Source organism: Prosopis cineraria, unplaced genomic scaffold, assembly GCF_029017545.1.
Source record: "Prosopis cineraria cultivar Desert tree isolate PC_DT_omini unplaced genomic scaffold, ASM2901754v1 PC1, whole genome shotgun sequence".
Lineage (NCBI taxonomy): Eukaryota > Viridiplantae > Streptophyta > Magnoliopsida > Fabales > Fabaceae > Prosopis > Prosopis cineraria.
The window spans coordinates 44,920,579-44,932,830 of record NW_026555332.1 but is presented as its reverse complement, the minus strand read 5'-3'; the positions used below and the strand labels follow the sequence as shown (position 1 = coordinate 44,932,830).

The following is a 12,252-nucleotide window of genomic DNA, read 5'->3' as shown; positions in this document are numbered from 1 at the left end:
TGCAATTATGACTTGTGAGACTGCATTTCATATATATGCAAGCACATAAAAACATCTATCTTAGATTAACATATATAAGATTTTCCTGATAAGCCACAAAAGTTTTTGACAAACCACATTTGATTCATGTAAGGGGACTCCAACCAGCAGAGACATGGAAAGTCTGAGCTGCAAACATATACGTAGTAAACCCCTTTTAAACATTTCTGCACATCCAGAGGAGGCATCAACATATATAACTTGATTGAACCTCATAGTGGTGCATTACAAGCAGATGAAGGAAAGCCAACATGTCCATATCAGAACAAATCATGTAGCTCACTCACGAATACCACGTGTAATTTATCATGGGTCATAGCACTCACATGGGCGGGGCATTTGAAAAGCAATGAAAATTTAGGCATCCATGTTAGGGGGTACTAAAAGCAGTACAAACACAAAAAGTCCATACCATTGTGTAAAAAGCAGACCCCTTTATATGTTTTTGCACCTCTAGAGGACCATCAGAAGTCACAATTGCCATTGAGCCTTGCAGGATTGCATTTCATATAGATATCAAAATACCAACACATATGCATATGAATAATCATTTACATTTTATCCAGAAAGCCACTTTTTATATTTTCAGTTCACATTTCGTACATGCAAGAGCTTGGAATGATGCAGCAAATTTAGAAAAGGCTTCCAATGCAATTATGACTCATGAGACTAATTTTATATATATGCAAGCACAAAAAACTGTCTTAGATTAACATATCAAGATTTTTCTGATAAGCCACAAAAGTTTTTGCAAACCACATTTGATTCATGTAAGGGGACTCCAACCAATAAAGACATGGAAAGTTTAAGCTGCAAACATATAGAGTAAACCCTTTTAAACATTTTTGCATATCTAGAGGAGCATCAAAATATATAACTTGATTGAACCTCGTAGTGGTGCATTACAAGCAGATGAAGGAAAGCCAGCACGTCCATATCAAAACAAATCATGTAGCTGACTCACGAATGCCACGTTTAATTTATCGTGGGTCCTAGCACTCACATGGGGGGCATTTGAAAAGCAACAAAAATTTAGGCATCCATGTTAGGGGTTTTAAAAGTAGTACAGACACAAAAAGTCCATAATATTGTGCAAAAAGCAGACCCCTTTATATGTTTTTGCACCTCTGGAGGAAGCATCAAAATGCACAACCAATTGAGCCTCATAGGAGTGCACTACACATAGATGTCAAAATACCCACACATGTGCATAAGAATAGTCATCCAGTAAGCCACTTCTTATATTTTCAATTCACATTTCGTACATGCAAGAGCTTGGAATGTTGCAGCAAATTTAGAAAAGGCTTCCAATGCAATTATGACTCATGAGACTAAATTTCATGTATACATGCGAGCATATCAAAACATCTGTCTCAAATTAACATATCCAAGATTTTTCTGATGAGCCACAAAAGTTTTTGCAAACCACATTTGATTCATGTAAGGGACTCCAACCAGCAGAGACATGGAAAGTCTGAGCTGCAAACATATGGAGAGTAAACCCCTTTTAAACATTTTTGCACACTCAGAGGAGGCATCAAAATATATAACTTGATTGAACCTCGTAGTGGTGCATTACAAGCAGATGAAGGAAAGCCACACATCCATATCAAAACAAATCATGTAGCTGACTCACGAATGCCACGTTTAATTTATCGTGGGTCCTAGCACTCACATGGGGGGCATTTGAAAAGCAACAAAAATTTAGGCATCCATGTTAGGGGTTTTAAAAGTAGTACAGACACAAAAAGTCCATAATATTGTGCAAAAAGCAGACCCCTTTATATGTTTTTGCACCTCTAGAGGAAGCATCAAAATGCACAACCAATTGAGCCTCATAGGAGTGCACTACACATAGATGTCAAAATACCCACACATGTGCATAAGAATAGTCATCCAGTAAGCCACTTCTTATATTTTCAATTCACATTTCATACATGCAAGAGCTTGGAATGTTGCTGCAAATTTAGAAAAGGCTTCCAAGGCAATTATGACTCATGAGACTAAATTTCATGTATACATGCGAGCATATCAAAACATCTGTCTCAAATTAACATATCCAAGATTTTTCTGATGAGCCACAAAAGTTTTTGCAAACCACATTTGATTCATGTAAGGGGACTCCAACCAGCAGAGACATGGAAAGTCTGAGCTGCAAACATATGGAGAGTAAACCCCTTTTAAACATTTTTGCACACTCAGAGGAGGCATCAAAATATATAACTTGATTGAACCTCGTAGTGGTGCATTACAAGCAGATGAAGGAAAGCCAACACATCCATATCAAAACAAATCATGTAGCTGACTCACGAATGCCACGTTTAATTTATCGTGGGTCCTAGCACTCACATGGGGGGCATTTGAAAAGCAACGAAAATTTAGGCATCCATGTTAGGGGTTTTAAAAGAAGTACAGACACAAAAAGTCCATACCATTGTGCAAAAAGCAGACCCCTTTATATGTTTTTGCACCTCTAGAGGACCATCAGAATTCACAATTGCCATTGAGCCTTGCAAGATTGCATTTCATATAGATATCAAAATACCAACACATATGCATATGAATAATCATTTACATTTTATCCAGAAAGCCACTTTTTATATTTTCAGTTCACATTTCGTACATGCAAGAGCTAGGAACACTAATGCAAATTTATAGAAGGCTTCCAAACAAACAAATGCAATTATGTCTCGCAAGAGTGCATTTCATACATATGTAAGCATATCAACACAGATTAAATCATTTAAGATTTTTCTTCTAACCCACAAAAGTTTTCCTAGCAACAAAGACATGGAAAGTTTTAGCTGCAAACATATGAGTAAACCCCTGCTAAACATTTCTGCACATCTAGAGGAGGCATCAAAATATACAATTTGATTAACCCTCATAGTGGTGCATTGCAAATAGACGAAAGTAAGCCAACACATCCATATCAAAACAAATCATAACTCATGTAGAGCTCTCGCATGAGAGGGACATTTGAAAGGCAACAAAAATTTAGGCATCCATGTTAGGGGTACCAAAAAGCAATAGACACACAAAAAGTCCATGCCATGTAAAAAGTAGACCCCTTCAAATATTTTTGCACATCTAGAGGAGGCATCAAAATTGAGCAATGTAAGAGTGCATTTCATATGGATGTCAAAATACCAACACATATGCATAAGAATAATCATTTATATTTCATCCAGTAAGCAACTTTTCATATTTTAAGTATTTCATACATGCAAGAGCTTGGACTATTTCTGCAAATTTAGAAAAGGCTTCCAATGAAATTACGACTCATGAGAGTGCATTTCATATATATGTGACCATATCAACACATTTGACTGAGATTAAATCATTTTAGATTTTTTTGCTAACCCACAAAAATTTTTGACAAAGCATATTTGATTCATGTAAGGGGACTCCAAGCAAAAGAGACATGAAAAGTCTTAGCTGCAAGCATATGAGTAGACCCCTTCTAAAAATTTCTGCACACCAAGGGGAGATACCAAAATATACAATTTGATTGACCCCAGTTAGTGATGCATTACAAATAGATGAAAGAAAGCCAACGCATCCATATCAAAACAAATCATAAAGCTTACTCTGGTAGGCCACAAATGACTAAGGATAGTTCATAGCACTCATATGAAAGGGAGATTTGAAAGGCAACAAAAATGTAGACATCTGTTTTAGCAATACTACTTGTAGTAAGTACATGAAAGTAGATGCTAGTGTCCAACAAGTCGAGCACTTCATATATTTTTTAACATATAGAGGAGACACTAAAATGTAAATATAGAATGAGCATCCTCATTTATACAAAAAAATAAAGCTCTAAATCTCGGTTCACCTGTTGAGCCACAGTCTACTGAATATCACAAGAAACTAATTGCTTTACTCACAATGTTGCAAATGTAGACCTAAAGAATTTTAATCAACTCATTGCTACAGTTAGTACTTGCAAGTGACAGTCTCACATGTTTAATTAGCTTCAATAATGAAAAGCACTATGTGAAAATATGCTTCACATGTGCCTGATGAAACTTGCCATCATCTGGTATAAGAAAGTCAGCTTAAAACCAAATAGAAGAAAATCAGTTCAAGGGCCATACAACTATACCATTTAACTAGATCTGTATCTGTAAAACTTGTATAAGAAAGTTGGCTTAAAAAAAACTATAACATGAACATAGCCAAAGCACGCTATAGAACATAACATCTGGAAAGCTTATGACTTACTTTCTTGTTTTATAAATAGAAACGCTAATGATAAAATGCAACAAGGAAAACAATCAATAGAATTCTTTAAACACCCATGCTGCCCATAATGTGGCTAGATCTGGATCTTTGGTAATTTTTTGTTAGGGGAATAGATTCAATTAGAACGAGAGGAGAACAACTATCATCTGATTAAGGAATCACATTTGAGTAAAGTTCAGAAGTCAGATTGAATCGATAATTGTTTTCACAGAAAAAGAAGATCATCAGCATATGTCTAAAGAGATGACAACACATTTCAACTGCAACCTTTTGGAGCAGGGATTGTATGAAGTGAGTTGCCATTTTATGTCAATATTGAACGATAAATGCTAGCATCAACCCAGGAACATTATACTTTAATCATATGCAAATGGCTGCTAATAATAATTATAAGTGTCACTCAAAGCTGATAACAAATTTCATAATGAAAATAAATAAATGTATTTAAGCCCATTGCAACGTCAAAGATGATGGAAGACTGTTAATTGCCATCTCATCAATATCCAGTTTAATTACAAACACTGGCAAATCCCACTGCATGCCAAAGTGACTGGAGGAGGAGTAGAATATACAATTATTAGAGGCACGTCCTCAGTTATAAAAAATAATAATAATAATAATAATATTAACGGTCAAAAGTTTGGTCCACCTCTACTGTACAGGGCATGGGCTGCTGCAGATCGCAAGCAATATGTGACTCTGTCCACAAAGTCTGTCATTTGAACTGGACCAAATATTCTACTATCATATGCTTCCTGCAATTTGAAGAGTCAAAAGGATAGCATAATTACAGCTAATCCTATATGGTCTTTGAGGACAGTAATCTCTCTCTACATGCTACTGCAAAAAATTCAAACACAGAAATAAAATGAAATTAATAATATCCTCACTTAAGAATATTCTGCTAGGTAGAGTAAATCAACTAAAAAATTATAATGTTGAGGTCTGAGATAAAACAAGCCCATATTAGTGGAAGAAGTTTTCTTTTCTTTCTTTCTTTTTTTGGGCCAACAATTATTTTTCAGTTATTACTGGAAGGAGCAAACTGGTGATTGTGCATGAGTAAAGGAACTACTACCCGAATTTTCACAGTAATAGAGTTTATAAAAGAATTAACATTGAGATACCCAAGTAGTGTAAATGTAAACTCTCTAGCCACATCATGCTTGTAAATACTGTTTTCTGAAATGCTTTCACTAAATTGCCGAGCCAAGTTTCTGACCTAATTCATTTCTGACTTGGCCATGAGATTTTAACTAGAAAAGGTGTTTAAATCTATTGTCAAACATGAATGATTAGCATATTAATATTGGTAGCACTTTTAGAATGTGCTATACCTTGGGTTTCAAATTTTGATTATCAGCCAATACCCAACATTGATCCTGCTCAAGAATGAAAGGCTCAATGTAGAATTCATTTCACAACCTTCAATGGCAGCCAGTCTTCTGACTACATGATTCTTTCACTTCTCAGGGTCCTTCAAAACAACCATATTTCCTACCCAAAAAAAAAAAAAAAAACACCTGTCAAAGAAACATGTATATTACTAACAAATAATGAAAAATGAGAACATGAGCTTCAATTGACAATTTCAACCATCAAAATGTCATTACCTAGTTCCACTCCAAAGAATAATACACAAGAATGAGACGAAGAAAGAAACCCCACAAAAAGATTATAGTTTGATAAAAAGATCTGATTACAAACAATGCCCAGAGAAGGAATAGCAAACAAGCAAGTCTTCGTCTCCAGCCTAAACTATTAAGTTTTATTAACCACTAAGGCACTATGAAAGAATATTATCTAAAAGGATAATAATTAATACAGAAAAAATGGCATTTCATGATGAGATTAAAAGAACATTAAAAAGATATTCCATGATGACATTAAAAAAACATTAAAAAGATAAGGAGACCCAACATAATTATCGCTTCCTCTGTCACACACTCCACAGCCATTTCAAAGGCCACTTAGACCAATATAGTTGAGCGGGTTGTTAGAAAGCAATATTCTGCCTACACCTAGTAAAAACTCGGTGAACAAAAAATTTAAGGATGTCAACAGAACCGCAGGGAAAAAGATGAAATGATGGACAGCTAATAGAATGGGAGTTTCAAGACTGACAATTAAGCTAGCATAGCTCCACAACAGGAGATACAAGAAGTTTAAGTTTAAGACATCTCCTCAGCACACCAAAAGGCACCAAAACTTAAAACCTATAGATAACCAAACAAAAGTTGACCTTCTCTCATCCAAGGCTGTTTCAACATAAAACTTAATCACATTTTTCATTATAAATGCTACAATGATATTAAAATAATGTACTGTCTAAATTTACCAGCTTTAAGCCTTTAAGCCCCTGATTTAAGAAAATACTTCCATTCAACTTCAAATTTCTTGATTAAAAAAATTTCTTAGAATTTCATCTCCACAACTAATCAACCAAAAAGCAAGAATACTCATGAAAACATTAATATGGCCTCTTGTTGAGCAAGAACCTTTCAAACTAACTGCAACCACCTCAGTGTAAGTGGTGCATGTCAAAGGCCAACAGAACACACTAACACAAAATACTATCTCATTCACACCAACGATCTACTGATGTGTAATCATAATTAGAATAAGAGGGATAGGTTAGCGGGTCTAGATGTAAAAATAGGCCTGAGATGTAGATGTACCTGATATGAATTGAATATGAATTCTCTCAAGCATTATCCAGAAACATCTCTCGAGTTCTCAATCCTTGCCTTACTCTCCTTTCTCTATCCTATTTTCCCTGTTCTTCACTCCCTTATACATCATCTACATATCCAAATATCCTTCCCTATTCATACTAGATAGGTTTCCTACAGTCCCAAATTCCCTAGCCACCCCTTGACTTAATCCCCAACTACTTAGTTCTCACGTGACCATACTCCCCCATAAGAATGACCCTTGTCCTCAAGGATCAGTACAATGTCATTAGTTATTGTCATGTGGGAACTAAGGGTAATGAGGGTAATCATTAGGAATCAATGGGGTAGTTAGGGAACTTGCATGGAACCTATCTAGCCCCTGTTTGTATAAATAGGGGAAGGATGGCCATGTGATGCATAAAGAATTTTCTCATTGCATTGACTCAGTGCACAAAAGATACGGACTTGTTCATAAAAGATCTAACATTCCTTGGTGAATATCTAGCCAGGAACAAATCCAGACACACATATATGGGAGCAAAATTGAAAACCATCTAGAATACGGAGGAGCTAAAACTAATTCACATGTTTTACAAACAAAATTAAAAAAAAAATTACAAAGGAATAGTCCACCACCTTGCATTTGTCCGTCTATATAGCCTTTCCTTGAAATAGAAGACAATCAGTTCCAATGCCATACAACTATATCATTTAACTTGATCTCTGTAAAACTTGTATAAGAAAGTTGGCTAAAACCCCAAAAAAAAAAAAAAAATACTTGTATACGAATATAGTCAAAGCACTCTGCATAACATAGCATCTGGGAAGTTTATGATTTACTTTCTTGTTTTATAAATAAAAAGACTAATAATAAAGTGCAACAAGGAAAATAACCAACAGAATTCTTCAAACACCTATGCTTCCTATAATATGGCCAGATTTGGATCTTCAGTATTTTTTTTCAGGGGAATAGAATCAATTAGAACGAATGAGAGGAGAACAACTATAACCAGGTTAAGGAATCGCATTCGAGTAAAGTTCAGAAGTCAGATTGAATCGTTAATTGTCTTTACAGAAAACGAAGACCAGCTGCACATGTCCAAAGAGACGAAAAAAGCATTTCAACTGCAACCCTTAGGAGCAGGTATCGTATGAATTGAGTTGCTATTTCATTTCACATTGAATTATAAACCCCAACATCAACCCAGGATCATTAGAGGAAACATTATACTTTAATCATATATATTAATATTAATAATTATAAGTGCAACTCAAAGCTCATAACAAATTCCATAATGAAAATATATACATGTATTTAAGCCCATTACAACGTCAATGATGATGGAAGACGGTTAATTGTTCAAACAACAACAAGAAGCCTTAATTGTTCAAAAATGAAAGATAAACAATTCGAAAAGTCGGAAAATGGCAAAATTACGAAATAAAATATGAAAATAAACTTAGAGATATAGGGTCAGAGAGGAAGTGAGACCTTGAAGTCGATAGATATGAAGTACTCGAGTTTGAGAGCCATATACCAAGTTTGAAAAATGTATCGACTGAGGGTCTTTGGGTCTGTGAAGAGAACTTGATCGAATGAATTTTCCTTCTCAACAGCATCTCTAACATACTCGAGGATGAACCATACCGAGTCCTCCAGAGAACGAGGAAGAAAGAAAAAACAGTGAGCGAAGGGCAAAGCATCCGACGAATTACAGCGACAAACCCGAAGCGTCTGAAAATGCACCGACTAAGGGTATTTGGACCGTGAAGGCGGGCGGAAAATAGCGTCCTTGATCTTTTTGGGTCGAGCACAACGCAGAGCACTCATGGCACGCGCAAGCGTCATGCAAGCGACCAATTCTGCTGGTGGCTTCGATTTCTATAGTGACTCCTCCCTGCCGCCTTCAATCTCCACCCATGGGGTTTTGGCGGGCATGCGTCCTACGGCACGAACGAGAACCGCCAATAATTATCTTGCTTGACAAGAAATGAAAACCTATAATAATTATCTTGATTGATTCACAGCCGTAAATCTTTTTTTTTTTTTGGTGAAAGCAGTTGTAAAACTTTTATTGACGTTTTAATTAATGATTTCATTGTTTATTCAATGTTTTTATGGTTGTGTTTTGGGGCCAACGGCACTCTCCTGAAATTTAGGTCTTTTATTTGTTTTCCTTTTCTTTATTTGTCGATATGAATTCCTTGACCGACAAGAAATGAAACCTCAAATAATTACCTCATCTTAATTGATTAACGTTCGACAACTAACGTTTAATTTTTTAATTGGTGGGTTAATTGTTCATTCTTAAACATATATTCCATTTTTTCTCTTAAGTCAAAGGTTTGATTTTATTTTTTTATAATAGACCTGATTTTAATTGAGAAAGGATGAAATGAGTTTAAAATATAAAACAAAATGAAAGAAATAAAAGTTATTTGCACTGCATTACTTGCTTGTTGGGTGGATTTAGTGGCTAGTCTTAACATTTACAGAAATGCAATCTTAATCGTTAAACCTTGAGAATATTGAAAAACAAAAAAAAAATAATTTGTTTCAAATTTAAAAGCAATAATAATAAAAATGAATGATATATAAACTCTTAAAATTCACTTTTTTTAATAAACATTCACTGTCACTAGTCCAAGCTATATGGTGTGCGGTTGGGAAAAAAAAAAACTATTGTAGTCATATAAATAAGTTTAATTACAAATACATACAAAAATTAACGAGGATAATTTTTTTCAAGTTGAAAATGTATAAATTTTATGATTTTGTTTTAATGAAGAGTGAGAAGATTTTATATTTTATAAAAATAATAAAATGAGAAAATTATTTTAAAAAAATTATAGCAATTCATGGACCTCAAATGTTGAGAATTTGAATCCAAAATTAACAGAATAAAAATTTGAACAAATTTTTTTTTTTTTTAACAAGAGAAGAAACGAAACACGATCTCTTATTTTGAGGAAGACAGAGATTGGTGACAGAAGACCGAGAGTTATTCAAGCCTGGTTTTATCTTCACTTTTTAAGGAATAATGACAAAAAAATTTTAAAAGAATCAATTAATTTAAATTATATGTTAAGTATTAAATTTTAAAAATTTATAACTTAATTTTATAATTATATTATAATAAATTTTTAATTTATTTTTTAAATTTTAATCTGATTAAAGAATAAAAAATTTATTTTTTATTAAAATTTAAAATATAAATTATAAATTTATTACAATCCCCGTGTGAAGTTTGTTTGATTCACGTTATACCAATCAATGCATTACCATCGTCATCCATAAATACCCAATACCCCCCCCCCCCAAAAAAAAAAAAAAATCTCTCCCGTGTATTAATCACAGATCAGTCAGAATGTTGGACAACTTTTGCATCATCGGTAAACATAATACGCCTTCCATTTTAAATTATAATATATTTTTAAAATTAATATAAAATATTTTAATAAAAATAAAATTTTATTAATAATACTTTTTATAATATGACCCTTTTCATATATTTTCTCTCTTTAATATTCTTTTATAAATAGAATATTAAATTAAAAGTGCATTTGCGAGTTTAGGATTGAATAGCAAGGAATGATCATTAATAGAATGGAACAAAGTGAAGTGAAATATACAACAAAATTTTCATTATTTGAAAGTTTTCTAATGGGAAGGAATGGCTTTACATGATCATTTTTTTATAAGTTACTATAAAATATATGGAATGGAACGGTTTAAAACTTTTTTCTTCCAATATTATCCATATAACTAAATTTTAAAAAAATAATGCCCATTAAATAATATTTATGCAACATTGAATAATAATATTTATTAAAATTTATCATGAATTATATTATTTTTATGATCTTTTAGACATTTTTTACCATTACAATTTTTTAAATCTCTTTCAAAATTTAAAATTTATTTTAACTTATTATTATGTAAAAATAATTAACAAATGTTGTTCATTTAAACTTTTAAAAAATTACTTTTTATTTTAATATTATTTTTACGAAGAATATATTTTAAATAATAATAATAACAACATTTTTCTAAGGAAAACTTTTTTTATATTTTTCAAAAAATACTCAAAAAAAATGTTTGGATTAATCAGGCCAACCTGATGTCCAATTGTTGAACTGCACATCGAACTAATGAAAATAACAGATAAGATTTTTTTATTAGGATAGAAGGTTGAATTAATTTTGTAAATGAAATAGTTATAATGTGCTACTCCATCCTTAACCCCCAATTTAGGGGACAAAAAATATTGATTTATAAATGACAAATGAGGGCTTTAGAGGCCCTTTGCCATTCCATCATTCTTAAAAAAAAAAAATTACAAACAATGACTTACCCTCCATTTGAATGGGAAGAAAAGTTGAAAGGAAAAAAAAAGGGTAGGAAAGAAAATGGAAAGAAAAGAAAGCTAGAAAGAAAATATTATCACTTATTGTGTTTGGATGGACAGGAAGAAATAAGAAAAAATAAATAAATAAATATTATAACGACTATAATACCTTTATATCAATATGTATTATATCTAATGTAATTATCTTTGTAAAAATAAATTGAAAGAATAAATTATATTAAAATTAATATCATTAAATTAACTTAAAATTAGATTAGTTGTTAAAAAATGTAAAGAGCTAAAGACGCACATTATGTTTCTATTTCTTAAAATCAAATTAATTATATTAAAATTAATATCATCAAATCAAATTATATTAAAATTAGTTGTCAAAATTAAATTAGTTCTAGAAAGCTAAAGATACAAATTTTCATAAAAATCAAAATTTAACTGTTTGTGAGTAATTAATATGGTTGAAACAAGCAAAAGAGGGAGAGAGGGGGAAGGGTAGATAGTGAAAATAATAATTTACTTTCGAAGTCTACCCACCTTTGGGAGAAAAGTTGGGAGTAAAATACAGTGAATCTCACACCTCATTTTCTTTTCAACTTTTTTTCTCTCTCACTTTTTTTCTTCATCCAATAAAAAAAAATATATTTTTTTCTCTTGTTTTTCTCCCATATTTTATTTTCTTTCATATTTTCTCTCCAACCAAATAGAACATTAAGCTTTTTAACCACCCCACTCCATTATATTCCCCACTAAAAAAATCTCTCAAACATAGTGTAAGAATACTTTTAAAAATTTATATTTTTATTTTTAAAAAATAAGATTATTAAGCGTGTTTAATAAACTTTATTAGTAAGTAAAATTTCATCTAAAAATATTTTATAATTTAAGATGGAGAAAATAGATGTTAATTATTCATAAAATATCAATAG

The 12,252-nt window shown here is 32.3% G+C and overlaps 1 long non-coding RNA gene across 6 annotated transcripts; it reads right to left on the bottom strand.

Annotated features, from left to right (window-relative positions):
- Positions 1-4,694: 4,694 nt before the first annotated feature.
- On the bottom strand, positions 4,695-8,923 carry LOC129294523 (uncharacterized). Of its 6 annotated transcripts, none has more exons than XR_008589405.1 (4): positions 8,455-8,923; positions 7,599-7,693; positions 5,625-5,784; positions 4,695-5,127 (listed from the first exon to the last, which is right to left on the bottom strand). It is a non-coding gene; the product is annotated as an uncharacterized LOC129294523 (long non-coding RNA). The 6 variants fall into 6 exon arrangements; XR_008589406.1 differs by having other exon boundaries at positions 7,599-7,685; XR_008589403.1 differs by having other exon boundaries at positions 5,625-7,693.
- Between the last annotated feature and the right edge of the window lie 3,329 nt (positions 8,924-12,252).